The sequence below is a fragment of the Myotis yumanensis genome, unplaced genomic scaffold, assembly GCF_028538775.1.
Source record: "Myotis yumanensis isolate MYYU_CA2020_CCGP unplaced genomic scaffold, mMyoYum1.0.hap1 SCAF_21, whole genome shotgun sequence".
Taxonomy (NCBI): Eukaryota; Metazoa; Chordata; class Mammalia; order Chiroptera; family Vespertilionidae; genus Myotis; species Myotis yumanensis.
Window position 1 is genome coordinate 3,688,460 of NW_027223772.1, and position 26,475 is coordinate 3,714,934.

Consider the following 26,475-nt stretch of genomic DNA (forward strand, 5'->3'; position numbering starts at 1 on the left):
TCAACAAGGCCACAGGCCCACTCTCCCCCATTCGATCTGAGCAGTCTTCATTTTCCACAGCAGAAGTGTTCTAGATACGTCTTGTGGACATCAAAGTGTAATATCCATTCAAAGGCAATTGATTGTAAGACACTCTAAATGATACTAATTTTTTGTCCTTTTGAATATATAAGTTGTGCCATAAGAAATCGTCCTGTCAAGTGTAACCACTGTCCACAGAGTTGAACTTCCGGGATTAAGAAAGTCCTGTATATTTAAATCAATTCCTATCGTAACAGGTGGGGCACATCTAACTCAACTGTGAAAAGACACAATCACCTTGCTGCTGATTACATGGCCTGGGGCTCTATCTTCTCCTTCCCCACCTCCTCTCCCCCTTTACCCCCCTTCTCCCACACCCCCACGCTCACACCCCCCGCTTCCTCCCTGCAACAGCTTTCTAACTCGGGGTGGCTTGTTAGAGTAGATGTGAAGGTCACTGCCTGTGGGACTACTGCTGGGTGTGGGGGTGCTTCATTTGCACCCCTGGTTTCTTTTTTTAAGTCTTAAATTATGCCCCTGCCACTTCCAAGCCATATCCTTTCCCCACTCTCTACTACCACCTTGGCCGAAGCATAGATTTTAACCCCCTCTGCTCCCCCCGCCCCTCCAAAAATGGCCTTTGGTGAGGAATTCAGGGCTTTCCCCATGTCCTCTCCCGCCACAACACCACCTTTATATCGCAGGGTGCTGCTCTCTCCTTCCCCCTCAAGTGCCTTTCTTGCACCATCACCACCCAGCGCTTTCCATGACACGCCCTTGCTTTGGCCAGAAGCCAGCAGGTAATGCTGGAAAAAGTCTGACTTCCCTCACTTACTTTTGGAGCCACATTCATTTACTCTCCACCAGCCCAGGAAATAAATGGGCCACAGCCGGGCCACCCTCTGCTGTCATCAGCTGATTTCTTTTTCTTATTTTAAGCTCAGGAAGGCCACAGAAGACACTTGTAAGCACACATGATCCCTGTGTATGAATTGTTTTGTGTGTTCCTATCATTGCTTTTGCTTTTACAAGGTGAAGTTTTTTTTTGTTTTGTTTTTTGTTTTTTTTTTTTTTTTTTTTATTGATTCTTTACAGAGAGGAAAGGAGAGAGACTGAGAGTCAGAAACATCGACGAGAGAGAAACATCGATCAGCTGCCTCCTGCACATCCCCCACTGGGGATGCGCCCGCAACCCAGGTACATGCCCTTGACCGGAATCGAACCTGGGACCCTCCAGTCCAGAGGCCGACGCTCTATCCACTGAGCCAAACCGGTTTTGGCTACAAGGTGAAGTTTTAAACAGGTCTCTCAGGTGGTCATCTTTGCAATCCATTTGGGTCTAGTTTGGAATCTGACAACTGGCACAAAAAGAACCTTGAATTCGGTGCATTCTTCAATTTCGGTGCTGCAGCTTCTCACGGTCCTCAGCGGGGATGAAGAAAGAACATGGTGTGCACTGCAGAACCCCGAAACTGGCGGGCTTGACTTCCTGGCAAATTGCTGCACTTTTCCACTTTTCTGTTCAGGACTACTAATTGCTGAGATGTGGATGCATACCGAAATAAAAGCAACTCATTGTGTTAAAAAAACAAACAAAAAACAAAGGTAAATTGTTTTCTTTCTTTCTTGGCTGCTAAGAGTCTTTAATATGCTAATGTGCAGTAAGTTAAAAAAAGTGCATATTATTAATACTAGGCTATTAATAATATTTTTTCCTGAGTAGTAGGATTGTGGGGTTTTAATTTTTCTTGGACTTTTTGGTGCTTTTATAATTATCTATGGTGTACATAATACTACTTAGAGATGCAGTAAAAATTCAAATAAGTTAGCACTTTAACTGGTGGAAAGGAGATATGATAGTAAGACAACTGTGTAGTCATTGAACTAGAACTGAACCAATCTTCACCCAGAAAACAAACAAACAAACAAACAAACAAAAAACCACCAGGAGAAAGATAGTCTCTCCATTAAATATACAGTATGTGTTTCCATTGTAGCAATGGGAAGTTTGGCAAAGAAAAAAAGAAAATTTATTGGGAAAAAAAAGCAAGGTTTCCAACTTCCGTTCTAAATTACTCATGTATGATATTTGGGGAACATAATTGAGCAGGATTTCTTTAAACTAAAACGTGTTATCTGAGGGAAATTCTCACTAATGTCTCTTCCTTCCTCCCAGAGCTTTTCAACAAATCCAACAAGAATATTCTCTCTGCTAGGATAGAACTGGAGGCTACTATCTGCATGACCTGGCTCTTCCTCAGTCAGCCACATTGCTCAGTGAGTTCCACTCCTGTTAAAATAACACCTTGTAAGTCATGTGAAAAGAAGCTGCAGACTGAACAAACATGCTGAGTAGTTGCTGTTTTTTTAAAGATCAACATGGGAAAGTTAGCAAGTCGTGTTTTTCCCATCCTTATCCTTTATCAATAAATAAACATAAGTTCTTGATATTTTTTCACTAACCAGGAAGTCTCTTATTTGGATATTCTAGTCTCATGTTAAAGTGTAAATTTTACCATGGCCAGTGTTACTCAGTGGTTAGAGCACCAGCCCTTGCACTGAAGAGTCCTGGGTTCAATTCTTGGTCAAGGGCGCCTATCTGGGTTGCAGGTTCCATCCCCAGTCCCAGTCAGGGCACATGTGCGAGGCAACCAATCCATGTGTCTCACATCAATGTTTCTCTCTTTTCTCTCCCCACTTTCCACTCTCTCTTAAAATCAATGGAAAAGATATTCTTTGTTGAGGATTAACAAACAAAGCATAAATAAAAACAGTATAAATTTCAGTTCAGGGTTACAGGATTAGAGAATGGAGTAATGCCATTCACACTAGAAAAGAAACACCAGTTAGGAGGTGCTCCAGAAGGTAGGTGCTGTCGTCCTGTTCAATTTCCCTGTAGCTCTTTCCTTTTGCTACATGTGACCAACATAAACAACCTTTGCAAATAAGAACATTTAGACGAAATCAAGTAAGACGAAATCAAGATGGACTTCGTACCAAAGTATCATAGTAATTTATTTTTATTTTTTATTTTATTTTTAAATATATTTATTGATTTCAGAGAGGAAGGGAGTAGGAGAGAGAGATAGAAACATCAATGATGAGAGAGAATCATTGATCGGCTGCCTCCTGCACGCCCCCAACTGGGAATCAAGCACGCAACCCAGGCATGTGCCCTTGGCCAGAATTGAACCTGGGACCCTTCAGTCCGCAGGCTGACGCTCCATCCACCGAGCCAAGCCGGCTAGGGCTATTTTATTTATTTAAATAAATTTTTATTTTTCAATTACAGTTGACATACAGTATTAGTTTCAAGTATACAATCCAGTGATTAGACATGTATATAACTTATATAAATGATCACCTGATACATCTAGTACCCTTCTGACAACATACATGTTATCACAATATTATTGACTATATTTCCTACACTGTACTTTACATCCTTATGACTATTCTGTAACTACCAATTTGTACTTCTATTTTTTTAAAAAAATATATATTTTATTGATTTTTTTACAGAGAGGAAGGGAGAGAGATAGAGAGTTAGAAACATCGATGAGAGAAACATCGATCAGCCGCCTCTTGCACATCTCCTACTGGGGATGTGCCTACAACCATGGTACATGCCCTTGACCGGAATCGAGCCTGGGACCTTTCAGTCCGCAGGCCGATGCTCTATCCACTGAGCCAAACCAGTTTCAGCCAACTTACTACTTCTTAATCCCATCACCTTTTTCACCCAACCCTCAAACCCTCCTTCCATCTAGCAACCATCAAAATGTTCTCTGTATCTATGAGTTTGCTTCTGTTCTTATTCTGTGAGTTTGTTTCTGTGAGTTTGTTTCTGTTCTTGTTTCTGTGAGTTTGTTTCTGTTCTCTGTATCTGTGAGTTTGTTTCTGAGCTTGTTCATTTATTTTGTTTTTCAGATTCCACATATAAGTAATATCTTCTGGCATTATTTATTTGACTTATTTCACTGAGCACAATACCCTCTAGGTCTATCCATGTTGTTGGAGATGGCAAGCTTTCACTATTTTTTTTTTATGCTAAGTCATATTCCATATATGTACCACTTCTTTATCCATTTATCTAGTGATGGACATTTAGGTAGCTTCCATAATTTGGCTCTTGTAAGTAATACTGCAATGAGCAAATGGATGAATATGTCTTTTTTATTTAATGTTTTGGGTTTCTTCAGCTAAATATCCAGAAGTGGAATTGTTGGGTCCTGCTTTGTCTTTTGCTGTATAGCTTTTATTTTAAAGTCTATTTTGTCTGGTATAAATATTGCTATCCCAGCTTGTTTTTCTTTTCATTTTCATAAAATATCTTCTCCATCCATTTACTTTCAGTTTGTATGTATATTTCAATGAAGTGAGTCTCTTGTAGACAGTATATGTAAGGGTCTTGTTTTGTTATCCATTCAGCCACCGTATGTCTTTTGATTGGAATATTTAATCCATCTGCATTTATTTATTATTGATTTTAAAGAGGGGAAGGGAAAGAGAGAAAGAGAAATATTGATGTGAGAGAAGAACATCAATCAGTTGCCTCCCGCACACACCCCAACTGGGGATCAAGCCCACAGCCTGGGTATGTGCCCTGACTGGGAATCGAACCCACCACCTTTTGGTGAATGGGATGATGCTCCAACCAACTGAGCCACACCATCCAGGGCTAATCCATTTCTATTTAAAGTAATTGTTGATAGATATGTATTTATTGCCATTTTATTATTCATATTTTTTCTCTTTTTTTCTTCTATTTCTTAAAGAAGACCATTTAACATTACTTGTAATACTAGTTTGGTATTACCAGTTTGGTGGTGATGAACTTCCACTTTTTCTTATCTGGGAAGCTCTTTATCTTTCCTTGAATTCTAAATGATAGCTTTTCTTGGTACAATAATCTTGGATATAGGTCCTTGCTTTTCATCACTTTGAATATTTTGTGCTGATCCCTTCTGGCCTGAAGTGTTTCTGTTGAGAAATCAGCTGACAGTCTTATGAGAGCTCCCTTGTAGGTAATTGCCTTTCTCTTGGTGCCCTTAAGATTTTTCTCTTTGTCTTTAATCTTTGGCATTTTAATTATGATGTGTCTTGATGTGGGCCTCTTTGGGTTCATCTTGTTTTGGACTCTCTGTGCTTTCTGGACTTGTATGTGTATTTCCTTCATCAGGTTAGGGAAGTTTTCTGTCATTATTTTTTCAAATAGGTTTTCAATTCCTTAACTCTCTCTAGTATTCCTATGATGTGAATGCTGGTATGCTTGAAGTTGTCCCAGAGGCTGCTTAAACTACCCTCATCTTTTAGATTCTTTTTTCTTTTTGCTATACTGATTGGGTATTTTCTGCTTCCTTAGCTTCCAAATTGCTGATTTGATCCTCTGCTTCATATACTCTATTGCTGATTTCCTGTAATGTAATCTTCATTTCTGACTGGTTCTTTTTTATGTTTTCTTTCTCCATTTTTATGTTTTCTCTCCTTTTGTTGAAGTTCTCACTACTAGTAAGTTTATCTACTCTTTCCCTAAGTTTATTGAGCATTTTTGTAACCAAAGGTTTGAACTCTGTATCTGGTAGATTGCTTATTTAGTTCTTTTCTGGAGTTTTATTCTGTTCTTTCATTTGGAACATGTTTCTTTGTCTCCTCATTTTAGCTGCCTCCCTGTGTTTGTTTCTATGTATTAGGTAGAGTGTCTATGCCTCCCAGTCTTGGTAGAGTGGCCTTATGTAGTAGGTGTCCTATTGGGCCCAGTCACCCAAGGTGCACCCTCTCATATGGCCTATCCTCCTATTGTATTTGAGCCTTGATTACTGTTGACACATAAATGGGACGGATTTACCCCCAGACCAATCAGCTTCAAGGACTGGTCACACATGACCACTGTGGAGCATCTGCTGTGCAGGGGCCAACTCCACAAAGCAGGACTTGCTTCAGTAGGGTTCTGACGTCTGCTGAATTGATGCCTGAGTGTGTTGTCTATGGAGGTAATTGTGTGGTGCTTTAGCATGGTCTGAAGTTGTCCATCAGTGCGCTGGCTCTGGGACTTCCTAGGAGATGCAGAACAAGGTCAGCCACTGCTTGTGTCCTGCCCAGGGTCATCTGGCATGAGCTACAAAGTGATCTTCAGATGCATGCTACTTGTTCTGGGTTTGGATGTGCCCAGGAGAGGCCAACCTGCACACCAAAGGTGGCTGCTACTAGTGTTAGGCTTGGGACCACTTACCAAGAGGTATAGGCCAGTGATTCCCAAAGTGGGCGCTACCGCCCCCTGGTGGGCGCTGCAGCGATACAGGGGGGCGGTGATGGCCACAGGTGCATTTGTTTTAACTTTTTTTGTATTACCTTTCTATTCTGAGTTCAATAAATAGTTTCATAATTTCAAACTTCAATGTTTCTAATTTACACCTTTCTTTACTATATTTTACGAAAAAGGTAGAAACATTAATACATATATCTTTCTGTTTAATTGCTATTAAAATTAAAAAAAATTAATTTCCAGGGGGCGCTGAGTAATATTTTTTCTGGAAAGGGGGCAGTAGGCCAAATAAGTTTGGGAACCACTGGTATAGGCCATGCAAGACCAGATGCTGCTTGTTTAAGAGGTTTTAGGAAAGTCCACAGTGTGAGCCAAGACAGGCTGTGTGGAAAAGCCACTGAAAACAAACAGCTTGGCTGGGTCCAAAAGTGGGGTAGGTTGGGGTCTCAGAGAATCAGCAGGGCAGGGTGAACAGTGTTAGCCAGGTTGATAGAGCCTCAGATATGGTACCCACATGCTGGCTCTGTGTGAGGAGGGCCTAGCAAAGGAACAATGGCCTCTGCCAGCACTTCTGTCTGGGAGAAAGCTGCCCCTCCAGACCTCGTGCTGATGCCAGACAGTTCAGTTATTTCCTGTATGTCCCTGGCATCTTTTGAGCTGCTGCCCCAGCGCTGGAACTCAATGGGCATGAGTCAAAGTCCATGTGTAGACCCTTTAAGAGGAACATCTGGGACTGCAGAAGCCCTCCATCTCACTCAGCCACAATTCCTGCTGGTTTTCACAGCCAGAAGTTGTGGGGATTTCTCAGCACTGGAACCTCCCCAGTTATGGGGGCCTTCTATGGGGCTAGGACCCCTGGATCCTCAGTGTGGACTTCTTCAACCAAGATATCCCTCCTATTTTTAACCACCACGTATGGGTGTGGGACCAGCTCATTCTACATCTCCACCCCTCCTTCCAGGCTCATGTAGCTTCTTTATGTCCTTGGTTATGGGACTCCTGTTCATTTAGATTTCAGGTGGTCTGAGGGATGGTTCTTCTGTAGTTTAGTTCTAATTTTTTAAAACACTCACCCAAGAATATGTTTTTATTAATTTTGGAGAGAGAAGAAGGGAGGGAGAAGAAGGGAGGGAGAGAGAGAGGGGGAAACATTGATGTGAGAAAGAAAATGAGTGGTGCTTCCCAAACACGTCCTGACCTGGGTTCAAACCTGCAACCTAGATATGTGCCCTGACTGGTAATAGAACCCACAACCGTTGGTGTATGGGATGATGCTCCAACCAACTGAGCCAACTGGCCAGGCAGTTTAGTTGTAATTTTAATGTGCTTGTGGGAGGATGTGAGTATCCCATTTACCTATCTGCCATCTTTACCAGAAACCTGTAATAATCTATTTTAAAATTAATTGGCATCTTTCATTTTCATGTTCCTTTTTATATAAAAGTAGATTTTGTCTTTAAATTGCAGATTTTCACTATGAGATGTGAGATTGAATATCTTTAAAACAACAATTTTTAATACAAAAGTAGGAAATAACAGGAAAGACAGATAAACAGAATGAAGGAAATGACTGACTTGTGATCTCACCAGTCTTTTTAGATGTGCATCTATATATCTATGTTATGCATATATATGTATATGTATGTTATATATATATATATATATATATATATATACATATATATATGCGCTTATGTATATCTAATAAAATTAAGATCACATCCTTTCTTTTAGCTTTTTAAAAATATACATTTTTATTGATTTCAGAGAGGAAGGAAGGGGGAGAGAGAGATAGAAACATCAATGATGAGAGGAAATCATTGATCAGTTGCCTCCTGCACCCTCCACACCCGCAACCCAGGCATGTGCCCTGACCGTGAATTGAACCGTGACCTCCTGGTTCATAGGTGGATGCTCAACCACTGAGTCACACCCGCTGGGCTAGGATTACATTCTTTAACTTACTTTGGATATATGTAATTTTACAAACATTTGTCCATGTCGTCATATATTCTTGTACAACATGTTAAATAGCTGCATGTTATTCTATTATATGAGTACTTTCTAAAGACAAACCCGTATTATTAAATGAAGTTTATGGTATAGGGATTAAGTGTAAGGTTTGGATAAAGTCACTGAATTTGAATTGCAGCTCCACTACTAACTTGTTGTATGACCTTGGGAAGTTACTTATCTCTCTGAATTTCAGTTTCTTTATCTGTAAAATGAAGTAATAGTGCTTAACTCATAGAAATAGGTCAAAGAGTACACAGAACCCAAGGCTATGTACACAAATGGCTCTCAGAAAGATGCATGACTGGCAGTGTGCAAGAGTGCTCACTTCCCTGCAGGCTCACCAGCGTGGCATTATCCAGGGTCACAATGCACAACCTCATTTGGTTTAGTTTCTTTAAGTAAATGAAACTGCCTCCATTACTATACTTGGAAACATCATTGTGTTTTAATTAAGGATATGGAGAATGTGCCCCAGCCAGTTGGCTCAGTTTGTTGGAGCACCAAAAAGGTTGTGGGTTCAATGCCTGGTTAAGGCACATGCCTAGGTTGAGGGTTTGGTCCCCATCAGGACATGTATAGGAGGCAGCCAGTTGCTGTTTCTCTCTCATCTCTCTCTCTCTCTCTCTCTCTCTCTCTCTCTCTCTCTCTTTCACAGCAGTGCACAGTGAGTTATGAAGTATGTTAGCAATCAAGTCTGACAAAACAGTGTGTGTGGTAAGGCAAACCTGGTAGGAATCCAACCTACCCTCAATGAAAAGATACCTAGCCACAGAAACTTTAAATGTTTATTTTATGGGGGGGGTGTTAAATAATAATAATTATTATTATTAGCTGAGCTGGAAGTACTTTATAGAGATAACATCGTGGTGAGTGGTTTTCTAAGAAGGGCTCGTTTATCGCCTATTACCTGACACCCTGTTGTAGTTGTCTCTTAAGGTTTCTTATAGATGCATCTTATGATCTAACTGGCTACCTCATGTGCTCTGGAAGGAAACAAGGCGACTGAACTCTTGCAGCTTCACCAGACCCCCTTCCCTGACCCTGGTGTTTCTGGCAGGAAAGGGAACTGAGCTTCAAGGGTAGAGGTCCCGAGCAGGGCAGGGCCAACTGGTAATAAATGTCCATTTGACCTTCTGATAACCACCATGAGCAAGGGACAAGAGTGTGTGACACTATTCAGGCAAGAGCCCTGGTCCACTGCGGGGATGCAGACCTCATCCATCCATCTACGGTTTGGCACTTTTGTTATTTCCTCCCAAGGGATGCTTGCCTTTCTCTGAAGGCTGCATGGGAAGTTAGAGAAGCTGGAAAAGCAATTTTCTTTTCCTCTCCTTCTTAACTATTTCCCCTAATCCCGAGACAAGGTCCCTGCTTTGTCCTTGGCAGGGGGGATGGGGTGGCGCTGGTCAAGCTCTAAGGCCACCTCCCCCCACTTCAGAAAACTAAGGGAAAGTTCATTTTAGCAAGAAGCTAATTAAAGATTGAGAGAGGCTGATACACATGAACTAGAGTTTCCTTTGATAAAATTCAGGGTGAGCTTATGGACTGAATCAAATACTCTTGCCTTCATGTCAGCCTGGACTTCCTCTAATAGTGTGAGTGTATCTGTTGGAAATGATAACACGGAAAATGAGATAATATTTCAGTTTGGTTAGGAGTAGTTCTCTCTTGACCCTATTTAACTAATGAAGTCTGCCTTTATTCCATGGTATTACTAGGTTATCATGGCAAGAATGATGTTTTATATAAAGATTCCGCAATAAAGCAGAAGTTAATTTTGCAAATGTCATTTTAGCTTTTGTATTTCTCTTATGAAAGGCTTATCTACTTTGAGCCTCCTTTTAGGCAGTAGACCTCTTGAATTCTTCTGACTCATGCTTCCTTCAAAGGCTCCTGTGTACTGGACTTCCAATGGGTGTTATTTTCCCTCCTATGACACAGCTTCTCCTTACGTATAACCATTCCGTCTCCTGGGAGGAGAGAGACAATGCCCCTGCAGAGCGGCCTTGCTTACCCAGTATGTGATTTCTATATGGGTTAGTCCTATTCCCTTCCAGGTTATAGTCAGGTCTGCAGAGCAGCAGTTCATTACAGAATATTACAAGAGAATACACTGAGGCACCAGGTATAATCTAATATATTCTAAAATTAAGCAGTAAGCATTCAAAGTTATAATGAATATTTTAAAAATAGGATTTTTAAAAATTGGATTTTGTTTCACTTTTTAGCCCTCTCTTTCACAGCAAATGTTGTGTCGGAGTAATCTATTCATCCGTCATTGCTCAGGGTCTTGCTGGTCAGCCCCGGCACTCATCCAGTACTACTTGGCCACAAGTATTTTCTTTTTCCTCTTTAAAGCAGGTACCAGATGGTGGGAAGAACTCATCACTCATTTCTTTCTACTACCCTGTGAGGTCTTTCTCCAGGCTGTGGGCTACTTGCAGAGAGGGATGATATTTGGTGCAAGGCAAGAAGAATGGTTTTAGACATTTCGGCTTCTCAGCAGAATCCAAGAGTGTTCAAAGGGCTCTTATCATTGAGCCACCCTATCTTTTTGTTGGAGCATTAAAACATTTACATTTAAAATAAATATCAGTATGTATGTACTTTTGCCATTTTTTAAAAATTCATTTTTAAAATCTCTTTTTCTTTTTCTTCCTTTAACATTTTTTGTAATACTGGTATTTCTTGTAATACTAGCTTTTTTTTTTTGTCTGGGAAGGTCTTTATCTCTCCTTTGATATTAAATGAATTCCATCAGCTTTTTCTTGTCTTGGAAGCTCTATCACTGTCCTTTAATTCTAAATGATAGTCTTCCTGGGTAGAATAATCTTGGTTGGAGGGCCATGGTTTTCATCAGTTTGACTATTTTGTGCTAATTCCTGCTGGCCTGCAAAGTTTCTGTTGAGAAACCAGTTGACAGTCTAATGGAAGCTCCCTTGTAAGTAACTAACTGCTTTTCTCTTGTTGCTTTTAAGATTCTCTCTTTGTCTTTAACCTTTGGCATTTTAATTATGTGTCCTGGTGTGGAACTCTTTGGGTTCATCTTGTTAGAGCCTCTCTGCACTTCTGCATTTGTATGTTTATTTCCTTTGCCAGAATAGGGAAGTTTTCAGTCATTATTTCTTTTTCATTGTATTAATTTTAGAGAGAGATAAGAGAGAGAGAGAAAGAGAGAGAGAGAGATATCTATTTGTTGTTGCACTTATTTATGAATTTTCGGTTGATTCTTGTATGTGCCCTGATTGGGGATTGAACCCACAACCTTGGCATATTGGAATGATGCTCTAACCAACTGAGCTACCTAGCCCAGGCCTCAGTCATTATTTCTTCAAATAGGTTTTCAATCCCTTCCTCTCTCTCTTATTCTTCTGGTACCCCCATGATATGAATGTTGTTACACTTGATGTTGTCCCAGAGGTCCTTCAAACTATAATATTTTTTAAATTCATTGTTTCTTTTTGCTGTTTCAAGTGGGTGTTTTCCACTACCTTCTCTTCCAAATTGCTGATTAGATTCTGCTTAATCTAATCTGCAAGTCTATTCCTTCTAGCATAGTCTTTGTTTAAGATATTGTAATTTTCATTTCTGACTGGTTCTTTTTTATGATTTCTTTACTACCTCTTTGCTGAAGTTCTCATTAAATTCCTTGATTCTGCCCCTAAGTCCATTGAGCATCCTTATAACCAGTGTTTTGAAATCTGTATATGGTAGATTGCTAGCATCCATTTTATTTAGTTCTTTTTCTGGAGCTTTGTCCTGTTCTTTTATTTGGAACATGTTTCTTTATAGCCTCATTTTGGCTACCTCCCTGTTTTTGTTTTCATATACTACTAGTAGGTAGATTTGATACATCTCCCAGTCTTGGCAGAGTGGCCTTATGTCATAGGTATCCAATGGGGCCCAGTGGTGCAGATTCCCTGGTCACTTGAGCCAGGGGTGACCCTTGTGTGGGTTGTGTGTGCCCTCTTGTAGTTGAGCCTTGATTGCTGTTGGCATGTTAGGAGATGGGACTGATTCTCAGGCTGACTGGCTATGAGGACTGGCCCTGGCTGTAGTGGACAAGCTGTTGTGCAGGGGCTGACCTCGAGGAACAAGATTCACCTTAGTGGGTTCTGGTGCCTGCTGACTCTGCTTTTTGAGTGTGTCGTCTGTGGAGCCAATTGGGTGATACTCTGGTGTGGTCTGAAGCCAGTCACTGGCTGTATTGGTTTTGAGGCCACCTGGTAGGAGCCTCACAAAGTGATCTGAAGATGGTTTTCACTTGTGCTATGTACTTGGAGTCACATAGGACAGGCTGTGCTGTAAATCAAAGCCAACTGCTACTAGTGCCAGGGTGGCGGCCACTTAGCCTAGAGGTACACTAAGGCCAGCCACTTCTTGTTTGGGGTTTGTGGACCTTCTAGAGATTTTAGGGCAATCCATAGCATGCGTGGAGGTCAGCCGCTTGTGAGTAATAGCTGCTGAAAGAGGTTCAGGCCTCTGCATGTGCTGGGAGGGTCGATTTCATAGGGAATCACTAGGGCAGTGGTTCTCAACCTTGGCTGCACATTAGAATCACCTGGGAATCTTTTTAAAATCCTGATTTATGGGCCTCATCCTCTGGAATTGTTTCTTTGTTACTAATGTTGTGGCCCCACCCCATAACAAAGAAACAGAATTTCCTGAGGATGAGGCCCAGAAATCAGGATTTTAAAAAGATTCCCAGGTGATTCTAATGTGCAGCCAAGGTTGAGAACCACTGCACTAGGGTGAGTTCAACAGAGACTCAGATTTGGTGCCCACCTGTGCCTGCCAGCTGGCTTGGGGGAGGGCTCAGCAAAGAAATCAAATGGCAGGGAGAGCTGTCCCTCCAGGCCTCACCCTGAGTCAGACATGACTTCATATGCCCCTGGCGCCTGTTGAGCTGCTGCCCAGTCTGGCAGTGAGCAAGTCTGTCAGGCCCTTTAAGGATACACCTGGGACTCCAGTAGTCCTCCGACTCACTCAGCCATATTCTCTGCTGGTTTTCACAGCCAGAAGTTATGGGGGCTTCTCTCTCTGGCACTGGAACTATGAGATGGGGGCCTGGTGTGGGACTGGGACTACTTGCTCCTCAGGGTGGGGGGGAGCGGGGACCACTGCAGCTGAGATATCCCTCCCAATTTTTAACCACCACACAGGGGTGTGGGGCCAGCCCATTCTGTATCTTTGCACCTCCCAGCAGTCTCCACATGGCTTCTTTATAGCCTTAGCTGTGGGAGTTCTGTTCAGCTGGTCTTCAGGAGGTTCTCAAGGGTGGTTGTTCTATAATTTAGTTGTACTTTTGACTTGTCCAGGTGAAATTAGTTTTAATACATTTTATTTAACTCAGTGTATCCAAAATATTATTTCAACACGTAATTAACATAAAATCACCGAGATGTTTTATAATCTTTTTCTCATTCTAACTCTTTGAGAATGATACATATTTACACTTACAGTAGGTCTCAATTCAGACCAGCCACATTTCAAGTGCTCAATATCAACATGTGGATAGTAGATTTAGAATTTAAAATTTTTTATTCCAATTATAGCCACCAGAGGAAGCCAGATAAATGGCTGTCTTATTAAATAGAGGAAGACTGTTTTATAAGGGAAAAAACCCTTTCTTATGTGAGATGATGATCTAAAATTGGACTCTTTGCATTTCCTTTGATTACTCTTAATTTACACACATAGTTCATTGAAGAGTAATCTTAATTGGGCTAATGAAGAAAAAAATATATATGTAGTAGTTAGGAATATTTTAGATACTTTCTTCTGAACGAATATGGCCAGATGCTCTGTAACTTCAGTAGTTGAAAGTATCAGAGGGTTTGTAAACTGCTTGGACATTGAATACCTCCACTAGTCAAAAATATTTTGCAGCCTATATTATATGGTATAACTATTTTATATGATACCATTATAATATTTTCTTTATTTATCCATGCACCTAAATAGTAAACTTTAATTGTCAGAGATTTAAAGAAAATCTCTGGATTATGGATCTATTCTAAGAAAATCTCTAAACTGAGACCTCCTTTGGAAAGAAATCTGTATAGGGGAGAGTTTTTTCCTAGTCTCTCCTTTAATGCACCTACTTCCCCTGTCAATAAATAATACATTGAAAAATCTATTTGACTAAGCTCACCTATTATTTAAAATATTTCCTTTGGGAACGAATATAAGATCAATGAAGTTCAGACACTTCTTAATAGGGACTGTTTTAACAATGCAATTTTTTTGACCCAGCAAATTATCAAGTTAACAGTATTGCTATAGGTTGAATCAGATAGACTTACATGGCAGTCTGCTGCTCCTTGAGCTCCGCATGGAGCTCTCCCTGCCCCCTTCCCAGCCACACTCTGGCTTCCCAGGCCTTCCTCTTAACCTCACAGATCCCTGGCACTAACATCAGCAGAGGAAGGAGTGGGGATGGAGGCAAGTGGATTAAAACAATGGGGAGGGGAAGAAGACAGAGAAGGCAGAGTACCTTGTGACCTTAAAATAACGAGCTGTGTTTTCCTGTGTGTCTGGTGAACTGTCTCCAAAGACAGTTCCAAAAAAGAAGCTGTAAAGATGTTTACAATAAAGGCAACATCCTTGGGCTAGCAGCCTCCCCTACTTTGAAGCTCCACACACACTTGAATGTGACTCAAAAGCAGATTTCATTTTATTTGAAAGGTAGGAATGGGGGTGAGATAAGGATCAGATTTACTATTTGAAAACATTGTTTATAACTCATTTCACAATATTTTGAAGTAATCGATAAGAGTAGTGTTCCTCCTGATCCCATTTATTACCAAAATTAATCAGGTCTTCTCAGTTGAGTTAGAAATAAATTTCCAGTTTTGTTGATTCAGAGTGGGACTCTGCTGTGTAGCTCTAGATTTTTCTAAGTTTTACACCAAAGCCACAACATAGTGAATAACAAAGAGCGAAAACTTCAATGTAAGTAAGATTTTTAAATGACCAAAGTACATAGAGCAATGCCCTCCGAAGATGTCCACATCTCAACCCCCAGAACCTGTGAATGTTATCTTACAGGCAAAAGAGACATTGCAAATGTAGTAAGGATCTTGAGATGGGAAGATTATTCCGGATTATCTGAGTTGGCCCAATGTAATCAACAACACTCCTTTAAAAGGAAGGCAAGAAAGTCAAAGTCAGATAAAATGTGCGAATTAGAAGCACATGTTGGAATGATGCACTTTGAAGGTGGAGGAAGGGGCGAGGAGCCAAGAAATGCAGGTGGCCTCTGGACTCTGGGAGAGGAAAGGAAACAGAATCTCCCCTAGAACCTCCAGGAGGATGTTAGCCTCAGGCCGCTCAGAATTCTGACCTCCACAGCTATAAGATAATACATTTGTGTTGCTTTAACCCACTAAATTTGTGGTTCCTTATTACAGTAATGATATATGCAACATATGCCAAAAACTTCTGCAATTACATTTTCAGCAATTATAGTTTTTACCCTCAGACTTATTTATCATAATTTCATTGCCAATAACAGGAACTACTAATGGTGTGAAGGCCATGATACAGGAAAGCAAAATATATCTGTATATATAAAAGCAACCATACCAGCAAGTAGGGCTGCCTGTTTGCACTTATCAAATGTATTCAACTAATACTTACTGAATAAATAAGTGACCAAAATCAACACAATGCCTGCCCACATGGAACTTACATTCCAATGGAGAAGACAGACAGACAAGCAGTACAAATGCATAGGATCATCTTGACTGACTGAAAAATTAAACCAAGTGTCCCTTTGTAAGCCCAACTATCAAGTTCATGAACCCTTTGCTACTAGATACGTTTTTCCAGAAGCATTCAAGTAAAACCTCCAGGAGTTCCTCAAGTCCTGACATCTCATCTATTTCATATCAACTTTCTCAAATCTTATTCCCAAAGAAGAAGGCAATGAACATTATAGCCTCATTCCAATGATCTACCTCTAGACTAATGCCATGTTCTGGCCTACATCCTGGAATAACCTAAGACTGCTGACTCTTACGTTGGCTTCAGCATCTTTATATGAAAGGGTTTCAGGGAATGGTAATCTCACTGAAAATGTGGCTAGGAGACTTTATCTTAAAGCTCTATTTGAATAGCAAGCACGCTGTTTATTTGTGGAATAGTGATGTAGATTAGGGGGTGGAATTCGAAAGCTGCCTTGGAACCACTCTTTGGTACTACCACTTTAAGACGTAACTAGAGAGTTGAAGATCTAGTCACTGTCAGGGGAAGCTTGGGAGACAGTCTAATCCAGTGGTTCTCAACCTTCTGGCCCTTTAAATACAGTTCCTCATGTTGTGGTGACCCCCAACCATAAAATTATTTTCGTTGCTACTTCATAACTGTAATGTTGCTACTGTTATGAATCGTAATGTAAATATCTGATATGCAGGATGGTCTTAGGCGACTTCTGTGAAAGGGTCGTTCGACTGCCAAAGGGGTCGCGACCCACAGGTTGAGAACTGCTGGGGTTGAACTCAAGTGAATCAAAAAGCTAGTTCACCAGAAATATAGCAGGTACCAAGCAAGCTCTATCAGTGAGCCTTTGCATGACTTGGGAGGAGAGCACCTCCCAACAAGATACGGAAGTATAATCTATATGCCTGAAACGATTAACCAGTAATTTTCCCAAGAGACATTTAATGGAGCTGTACAGGAAGTTTCACACCACCCATGATCTGGCTGAACAAAATCAAACTCCAAGCAGGAAGTAAGCCTGCATGCAAAAAACAGCTTAAAATTAAGAAACATCCTTTATTCCTTCCTTTCCCTTAACCCTTATATTCAATTCAACAGCAACTTCTAAAACTTTACCTCCAAAATATCACCTGATTAGTCTTTTGTTTTTTCCATTTCTATTATAATCCCAGTTCAAGCCACCATTGTATTTTGCTTGGACCTTAACCGATCTCTTGCCTCTCTATAATTCATTCCTTAATACTTTTGATTTTATTGAAAAATATGAAAAGTTCAGTAAAGTCAAAGAATTTTACAACACAAGTATACTCACCACCTGGAATTAGCAAGTTGTTAATGTTTTGTCATTACAGATACGAATGTCATTTCCTATAAGATATAAACAGATATTGCAAGTATGGTGATATCTCTGTTCCTTTCCTTGTTCCCATAGCCCACACCTATACCTTAAATTGGTGTTTACCCTTTCAGACTGTTTTTACACTTTTACTCCAGACATGTACTTATAAACAACATATGGGATTGTTTTGTGTCCTTTAAAATTTACATAAAAGGTATCATTCTGTACCCTTTCTTCCCACTGAATACTACTTTGTTAAGTTATCCATGTTGATTCTTACAGATCTTTTTTATTCATTTTAATTGTTGCATGGTATTTCACTGGATGAATAAACTACAGTTAACTTTTTGCAATTTTCCTACTGACTGACATTTAGGTTGCTTGCACAGACAGAAACCCCAGTGTGATCTGCAGATAATTTGAGGTACTTTTTACACTGGGGATCCCTTCCCTGTATTCTGCTGTTTACTCTGAAAACATGGGCTCTGAATGGCCAGGGAACTGTGTCATCATTCGGGAATACCGCGGGATGTGGTGCAGTGCCGTGGACAGGACCAAACGCTGGAGAGACGGGTCCAATCAGCCTCTCCCTTCAAGAAGAGCATTTGGTTCATCCTTGGAAGTTCCCATTTCCGACCGCTTCCTGAGGCATGTAGTCCTGACCCCTAAGGGCATGTAGTCCTGACCCCCAAGGCTCTCCTGTGCGTCAGGTCCTCTGGGCCCTGCTCCCAGCCAGTCCCTCCAAGGGCCTCTGGACACCCCAGGTCGCCTCAGCAAAACCCTCCTCTGCAGGAGCAAAGAACAGATGCACAGTCTTGCCCTGAGCCCCTGTGGAAGCTGAATTTCTTCTTACTGATTTTTTCAAATATGGAATCACCCTGGTGCCATTGTGGAGCAAGAGGTTAGCCTCACTCAGATCACTTTTTCATTACCAACCAAAACGTCTTCTTTTGTGAATTTCCATGGACATCCCGGCAGGCTAATTCCCCCAGGAAGGCACACCTGCTCTGCGTTGGAGGAAGGTGGGCCGGCCGCCATAAATCTGCCTGCTTATAGCAACAAAAAGTGCAACATTTTATGTCAGTTTTATAGAAAAACGACACTTGTACATTACAGTCATGTAGCAATAATGTGATATCTTAAAAAACAACAACACAGAAAACTTCTGGGTAAGTGTTTCAAACAGACACATTCCATTGGGATATGTCCTCTTTTTCAATGATCCTAATTGGCAAGTGGGGTTGGGCAGGGGATGGGGCCGGGGGGAAGGAGCCTGGGAGAAGAAAGACACCGGAATAGGACTCTGGATCCAAGTTTACTTTCATCAGCAGGCGACTTTCCCCTCCGGAGTGTGCTGTCCCCAAACAGGATGTCTGAGCATCCTGGTGGCACACAAGCTGGCTGTCACACTGTTTCTTGCAGTTTCATTGGCTTCTTATTCTTTTGGCTGTTTTGGTGTGCAGCATGCAGATGTATGCCAGTGAAATGTTTTCCACTGGTTCTCTGTGGCAAGGACTGGAGGAAAGGGGGAGAATCCTGAGGAGAAAAAGGCTATAATTGGAAGTGTAGATGATGCTAAGTCCTCCAGCAAGTCCAAGTGAAGTCTTGGAAGAATTATTAATTGCTCAATTTCATCAAGTTTATAGTGAGCAGAATAAAACACCATCATTTACATATAGGCATAAAAAACTTCATAAAACAAATCTATCATTTATGTTGACAAGAAAACTAATAGAGGCTAGTTAGCATTTAAAAAAATTTCTCCATCAGTAATTTCCATAAGAAATAGGAGCTCTGTACATAGTAGATATATAATAAGATTGACATACTTAAATCTGCACACACTTTGAAAATACGATGAATCATCAAAATTAGCTAAAAGGAAACTTCAAAATGGTAAAAACCTAAACTATAATGCCTCTTTTCTACAGATCAACAGAAAAAGAGCCTGATTAATTCAAGGCCAAGTGAGCTCATTAAAAAGGATGCTCGTTGGGGCATAATCTGTATACCAAAATGTGGTGTGTTTGAAATCACTTCAAGAATAAATCAAACTCTCGTATTACTATGTTTAATTAAACATGAAAATATTTGTTAACATAGGTTTGTCTAGCTATTCTTATTAGCTTGCTTTCACAACACATTGAGAAATGGAGATAATAAGAATAGTACCTTGATTTCTTATCAACTTTATTTTCTTCTTCCATCACAATTACTCTGCTCAAGATGAGAGCATTCTGGAAAAATTGATATATATCTTACTGAAAAATTTGTCATCTTTTTAAAGCACTAAATAGACTTGATTTCATTGTTTTTAAAAATGTAACAACTCAAATTAAGTGGGTAATGTGTTCATGGAAAGGGAGAGGGATTCCTCCTCAGTTGCTGGGAGAAATCGGGGAGTGGGGTGGGGAATATAATATTTTTTTACAGTAACATTGGGATTGTCTGTCTTCATGAGCTCTAAGTTTGTATAAGCGCCAGGCCTGGTCTTTATCAGGTTTCCACTGAAGAGATGGGGATGAAGGTACAGACCAGGCATATCTCCCGGCGTGGGAGTGACTAAGAAGTACCATATCTCTTCTTTTAAGTCTAAATCTTCAAAGGGGTAATGATTAGAGGTTAATTTAAACCATGGAGCCAAGGAAACCCACACACCTAATACCTGCCTGTGAAAGGGACAACTCCCAACTTGGTTGCATAATTGGAGGAGAAATAGAATCATTGGTATCAGAATGAACAAACATCTATACAAACAGTAATACAAGAGCTGCCAAAACTCCAAATGGTTCTTCCCATCGTTTGGAGAATTTTGGGAGAAGGGAACCCTGGAGACCTAAAGCTTATCTACCAGCCGAGGAAAGTCAGCACATGCCAGACAGTCATTCCCCCTAAGCTGTCCTCTGCTTTCGACTCTATGACGGAGCCTGTGAGTTGTGTACTGTCTATATTTTGTATTCTGTTATTCCTTCTGTATTTATAGAGAAAACAGAATAGGAATGCCCCGCTGAATTAACTGTTTGATAAATACTATGTAATGTAACCAATCCAGACTTTAGTTCCTCACTTGAGGAACCAAACCACGTAAATAGAAAGACTATTGAACTCAACAACCGGAGGCGCCTCTGTTCATAACCCAGCTCTACCACTTACCATGTGTGTGTTGTCCTGGAAAAATGTAACAACTTATCTGCCCCAAATCTCCTTGTTCTTACATTCTTTAACTTAATGATTTCTCTGATGATCTTTCCATGTTTGTTATTTTATTGAAGATATTAGCTTTAAGAGAGCCATGAAATTATCAGACATAGATGGTAGAACTTGTATATATGCGGTTTTAAAACATTAGAGTTGAAAAGCTCCTAGGAAAGTGCTTCAATCCACTTGAGTACATCTGCCTTGAGCTGCGCCGTACCCTCCCCCATACCCCCCCCAAATATCCTCCTACCACGTCCATTTACCTGTGTTCTATCCACACTTAAAAGCCCGCTTACCTCTCGTCCTCTCTCTGAAGCCTTTTCTGAAAATTTCAGTAATCATTGAACATTCCTAGTAAACAGGACTTAAATTCGCTACGCATTTCCACCCTTAGCCATGTGCTGTATAATATACTGTTTGTTTTACATGCATAACTTATGCTTAAATTATTCATTCTTTTATTTAAATCCTGTAAATATTCATTGACAATCTACCACACACTCTGTGATAGAGGACTTTACTTAAGGAATGTTTCTTTGTAAAATGGAAATTCCTCTTTCAATGTTGTGGGAGATTGAGTAAGATAACATATGTAAGTGTCTGGCTATGTCTTAACATAAATGTCTGTGTTTCTTTCTCTTTTGTAAAAAGGTACTTTAAAAAAAAATAAAGTAAGAAAAGGACTGCTTAACTTGTTCTCAAAAAAATTAAAGATATCATATCTGTGTCACAAGACTATAACAAAACAAAACAAAAAAAAAGAAAGAAACATATTGTAACTAGCCCTGCCATCTTTATTAGAGTATTGTGAGATCTACTGGGAGATGTCAGCTGAAAAAGTTTTCTAACTTTACAACATTAATATAATTTCATGATCAAATGCTTAGAATACTGGGATAAAAACAGTAAGTAGGCTAATTACCCCCCCCCCCCATTAGTGACTTGTTTCATACATTTGTTTGTTACATCCTGAGATCACTGTGGCCTTCTAAATAATTTTTAAATATTTGCATACATTAAGATTCACTCTTTGTGCTGTGAAGTTCTATGGGTTTGACAAATAAATGCCTAGTGTCATACATCTAACCGTTACAGTATCACACTGAATCGCTCCACTGCCCTAAAGATCCCCTGTACTCCACCTCTCAACACGCCCTCCAAACTCCGGACACCACCGATCTTCCCACAGGCTGTAGTTTTGTCTTTTCCAGAATGTCATATTATTGAAATCATACAGTATGTAGCCTTTTAAGACTGCCGTTTTTCATTTACTTTTATTTTTTTAATTATTATTATTATTTTTTTATTTTTGCAGAGAGGAAGTTTATTTTACTTTCCAAGAGAGGAAAGGGCCGATGCATTGCTAATCAATACAGGGCAAGAAACTAAAAGGGGCTTTACTATTTTTTGTGTGTGTGTGTTTGTGCCACAGAATTTTATTATTTTTATTTTTTTTCTTTATTGATTAAGGTATTACATATGTGTTCTTATCCCCCCATTGCCCCCCCACCCCCCTACCCACTCCTGCCCTCACCCCCCTGGTGTCTGTGTCTGTTGGTTAGGCTTATATGCATGCATACAAGTCCTTTGGTTGATCTCTCTCCCTTACCCCCATAAATTTAAGATTCATCAATATCTATGCGTAGCTTGATAGCTCATCCTCTTTATTACTGTTCCATTGTATCTGAAATACTTTAAAAGTGCCATCCTGTTCTTGTTTCCTGCTTGTAGTCTCCTCTCATATATGTCTGATATTAAAATTAGTCCTTTTTATTTTGACATCTCCTTCTTCCTTAGTAGCCTCTATTTTCTCCAAGTTGCTTTTTTCTGGCTCTTTATGTAGACCTCTGTTTTTACATTAAAGTTTTCTCTCAAATATCTGTTTGTTTTGGCTGTCTGTGTAAGTGTGGGGCACAAAGAAGAAAAAACTACTCATCCATGCAAAAACATGAATGTTTCCAGTGATTTATGCTAAATGAAAGAACCCAGATTCAAAACGCTGTAGATTATATAATTATTTTATATGACATTTTAAAAAAAGTCTAAACAATAGGGATAGAGAAACACATCGGTGATTGCCGGGGGCTGTTGGTTAAGGGAGGAGATTTACTGCAATGGGGCCCAAGGGAACTCCCAGGTGATGCAAATTGTGGTGATTGGAGTGGTGTTTACACAAAGGTATGCGTTTGTCAAAACTCATAGGACCTCCTTCCTCTCCAGGATGAGAAAAGGATGAGAAGCCACGGAGGTCGGAGGAGGTAGACAGCCATCTGAAGACATCAACAAGGCCTGTATGCTCACAAAAAATGCTACTCAGACCTTGTTCTTACATCGCCTAATTGTCATTGATTAAATGAATATAAAATGATTTTTATATTGTTAAAAAATAACTCATAGGAATTAATGTTGTAAATTTAGAAAACTTTTTCAACTGACATCTCCCAGGAGATCCCACAGTACTCTAATAAAGATGGCAGGGCTAGTTACAATATGTTTCTTTTTTTTTTGTTTTTTGTTATATTCTTGTACACTTAAAAGAGATGCATTTTTGCTTCACCCCTATTACTCCATTAGAGTGGCCACTATTTTTTAAAAAAAAGGAAAATAAGTTTGGTATGGATGTGGAGAAATTTAAACCCTTATATACACTATTGGTGGGAATATAAAACAGCTGCTAAGTAAAACAGTATGGAGGTTCCTCAAAAAATTCAAAATAGAATTATCATCCAGCAATCTCACTTTTGAAAGCAGTATCTCAATGAGCTATGTGCATGCCCGTGTTTGTTTACAGCAGCTTTATTTTTAATAGCCAAGAGGTGGAAGCAACACAAATGCCCATCAACTGATGAGTGTACAAAGAAATGTGGTAGATGCACACATGGGATATTACGTGGCCTTTAAAAGAATGAAATTCTGTTACAGGATACAACATGGATGAACCTTAAGGACATTATGCTATGTGAAATCAGCCAGTCACAAATAGACAAATACTGTATGCTATGTGATTCCACTTATATGAGGTACGTCAAATAGTCAAACTCATAGGAACATGAAGTAGAATTATGGTTGCCAGAACCAGAGAGGAAGGGTAAATGAGTTGTTTAATCTGTATAGAATTTCAGGTTTGCAAGATGAAAAAGTTCTGGAGATCTGTTGCACAACAATGTGAATATATAGCGTGTCCCCCAAAAATGTATATGCACACTTAGAATAATTATAAAGGCAGTGTTTATTAAAATACATTTCATTTTCAAAATTGGGTTACAGTGTGTATACATTTTTTTGGGACAGCCTGTAGTTAACAATACTGAAACATAGAATTTAAAATGGTTATGATGGTTAATTTTATGTTATGTGTTTTATACCATAATTTTTAAGGAAGTGGCAGGTTAATTTTACTGGATATAAATTATAGCTCAATAAACCTGACTTTTAACAAAAATGACCAAAACCTTAATTTTTAAAATTCTTGCTTTTTGCATTAGGACTTTGTAACTCTTTGTATCGAAAGGTGAAGTCTAAAATTAAAAAGCTTTCACTGTCTACAATGTTGTATCAGTTTACCTCAAATACCATGGAAACTAATTTAATTTTGTGCTGTTTCCTTCCTAAAGTTCTTTCACTCAGTAGGTTATTGCTGCTATAAAATTGACGTTATTAATAGCGTCTTCAATCAATTAAAAAAATGGAGGCTTAAAGGGTGTAGATTTCTTATTTTTGACTTAGTTTTTTCCAAACAAAACGACCTTAATTTTTATACTTTTCCTTCAACCAACATATATTTATTAAAATAAAATAAAAAAGGTGAAGTCTATATTTCTACCTTATGGATCTAGTCTTAGCGATGTGACTTAATTTGGTGACTGGAATGTGGAGAAGTAATGATGTGCCAGGCTTAGGCCTTGTTAAAACTTAAAGTAAGACATTAAAAATGTTGAGTTTATTTGAGCAAAAATCAATTGGAATCAGTCAGCACCAAAGTGATTCAGGATACTCCACCCACAGGAGCTGGGGAGAGGCCTTTCTGGAGAAAAGGTGGAAGCAAAGTAAAGAAATTGATTGGCTATAGCTTTAAAGCCCACTTGGCTGTTTGTAGGTGGTTAATCTTAATGTTTTGCTTTCCTCACCTTGGGGCAGGTACAGGCTTAGATTTGGTTTGGCTATGTAGGCTGCCAGGGTTTCAGAGCCACGTGAAGCTAGTGGCCTCCACGTTTAATTAGTTTAACAGCCTCAAGAGAATGTGCTCTCCTGGATTTCTGAGCCTGCCATATTAACAAGCCAGGCTAGTTTGCCAGAGGATGAGAAATCTGCGGCTCCTTCAATCTTGTTGCCTCAGAGCCCGAGGCTGAACTCCGTGATGATTGACATGTGAGTGCGTACACACGAGGGAGGCCAGGTGAGATCAGAACTGTCCAGGTGAGCCTGAGCTGCTGGCCCGCAGAGTCCCGAGCTACATACATGTTTGTTGTCTTAGCCACTAAGTTATGGGTTGGTTTGTTGGTCCTGAAAGCTACCTATTGAGAAAAGTTTTCACAGGTAAGTGACATCTGAAATATATTTTGAAGGATGAATAGGAGTTTCTTTTTTTGCTATTTTTATCATTTTTTTTTTTTGGAAGGTTTCTTTGGGGGAATGGAGTAGAAATATCCCGAGTCTATTCTGTCTGCACGTTGGTCTCATAGTGATTTTGAGGCAACCTAGTTACTCTTTCCTGTAAGCCATTGAGAGAATAGCACAGGACCAGCTGAAATAAAGTACAGTCCCTGCCTTACGCGGCTTGAGCCAGTCTAAATGGAAAGATGCAGCATGTGCGGAGGAGAAGGAGGAAAGGCATGGGACGTGGTGCCTCGGGGCATAAAGGATCCCAAAGCAGAGGTGACTGAAAGTTGCAATGCCAGTACCACCCTTTGGTGTTTAACCATGCAGTGCCTGATTTTATTATTTAACCTTCCCTGTTTTGATGCAGTGTTGCCATGCTGGGACTGTGTTATTGTGAGCTTCGAAAGCAGAGACCTTATCTTCTATATCTATATCTCTTCCTACTAGAGGCCAGGTGCACGAATTCGTGCATGGGTGGGGTGGTTGGGGGACTGATTGGGGGCGGGGCCAGCTTGAGGGAGTGGCCACAGGTGGTTGGCTGGCCAGCCCCGCCCCCTGGGTCAAACTCCTGGTTGAACTCCTGGTCAAACTCCCGGTTGAGGGGAAAATTTGCATATTAGCCTTTTATTATATACTAGAGGCCCGGTGCATGAAATTCGTGCATGGGGGGGGGGGGGTCCCCTCAGCCCAGCCTGCACCCTCTCCAATCTGGGACCCCTTGGGGGAAGTCTGATTGCCGGTTTAGGCCCAATCCGGCAGTCAGACATCCCTCTCACAACCTGGGACCACTGGCTTCTAACTGTCCCCCCCACCCCCGCCGGCCTGGTCGCCTCTTACTGTCCCCACTGCCGGATTGGTTGCCCCCAAATGCCCCCCCCCCACCAGCCTGGTCACCCCTCACTGCCCCCCCTGCCAGCCTGGTCACGCCCAACTGGCCCCCCCTGCAAGCCTGGTGGCTCCACACAGCCTGCTGTTCAGTCATTTGGTTGCCCCACACAGCTTGCTGCTCGGTTGTTTGGTTTCCCCTCACTAAGCCTCTTGCTGGCCTGGTCGCCCCACACAACCTGTTCCGTCGTCTGTTTGGTTGCGATGGTCACTTAGGCTTTTATATATAGAGATGATAGCTACTGGCACAGTGCTTGTCATTTAGGTGCTAAAAAAAATGTTTACAGTGAATGGGGTTCAGAGGGGTCAGGTATTTTCTATAACCCTCAGCTCCACTCCAGATCAGAGTGGGTGTTGCCATTTTCTCTGTGATGTCCTGGCTGAAGGCCAAGACTTAATTGTTGATGACCCTTTCTGCTAGCCACTGTGA

At 40.5% G+C, this 26,475-nt stretch overlaps 1 long non-coding RNA gene across 1 annotated transcript; it reads left to right on the top strand.

Moving 5' to 3' along the window:
* Positions 1-1,125: 1,125 nt before the first annotated feature.
* LOC138998871 (uncharacterized) lies at positions 1,126-22,891 on the top strand. The gene is made up of 3 exons (XR_011469276.1): positions 1,126-1,626; positions 2,198-2,298; positions 22,782-22,891. It is a non-coding gene; the product is annotated as an uncharacterized lncRNA (long non-coding RNA).
* The last annotated feature ends 3,584 nt before the right edge of the window (positions 22,892-26,475 follow it).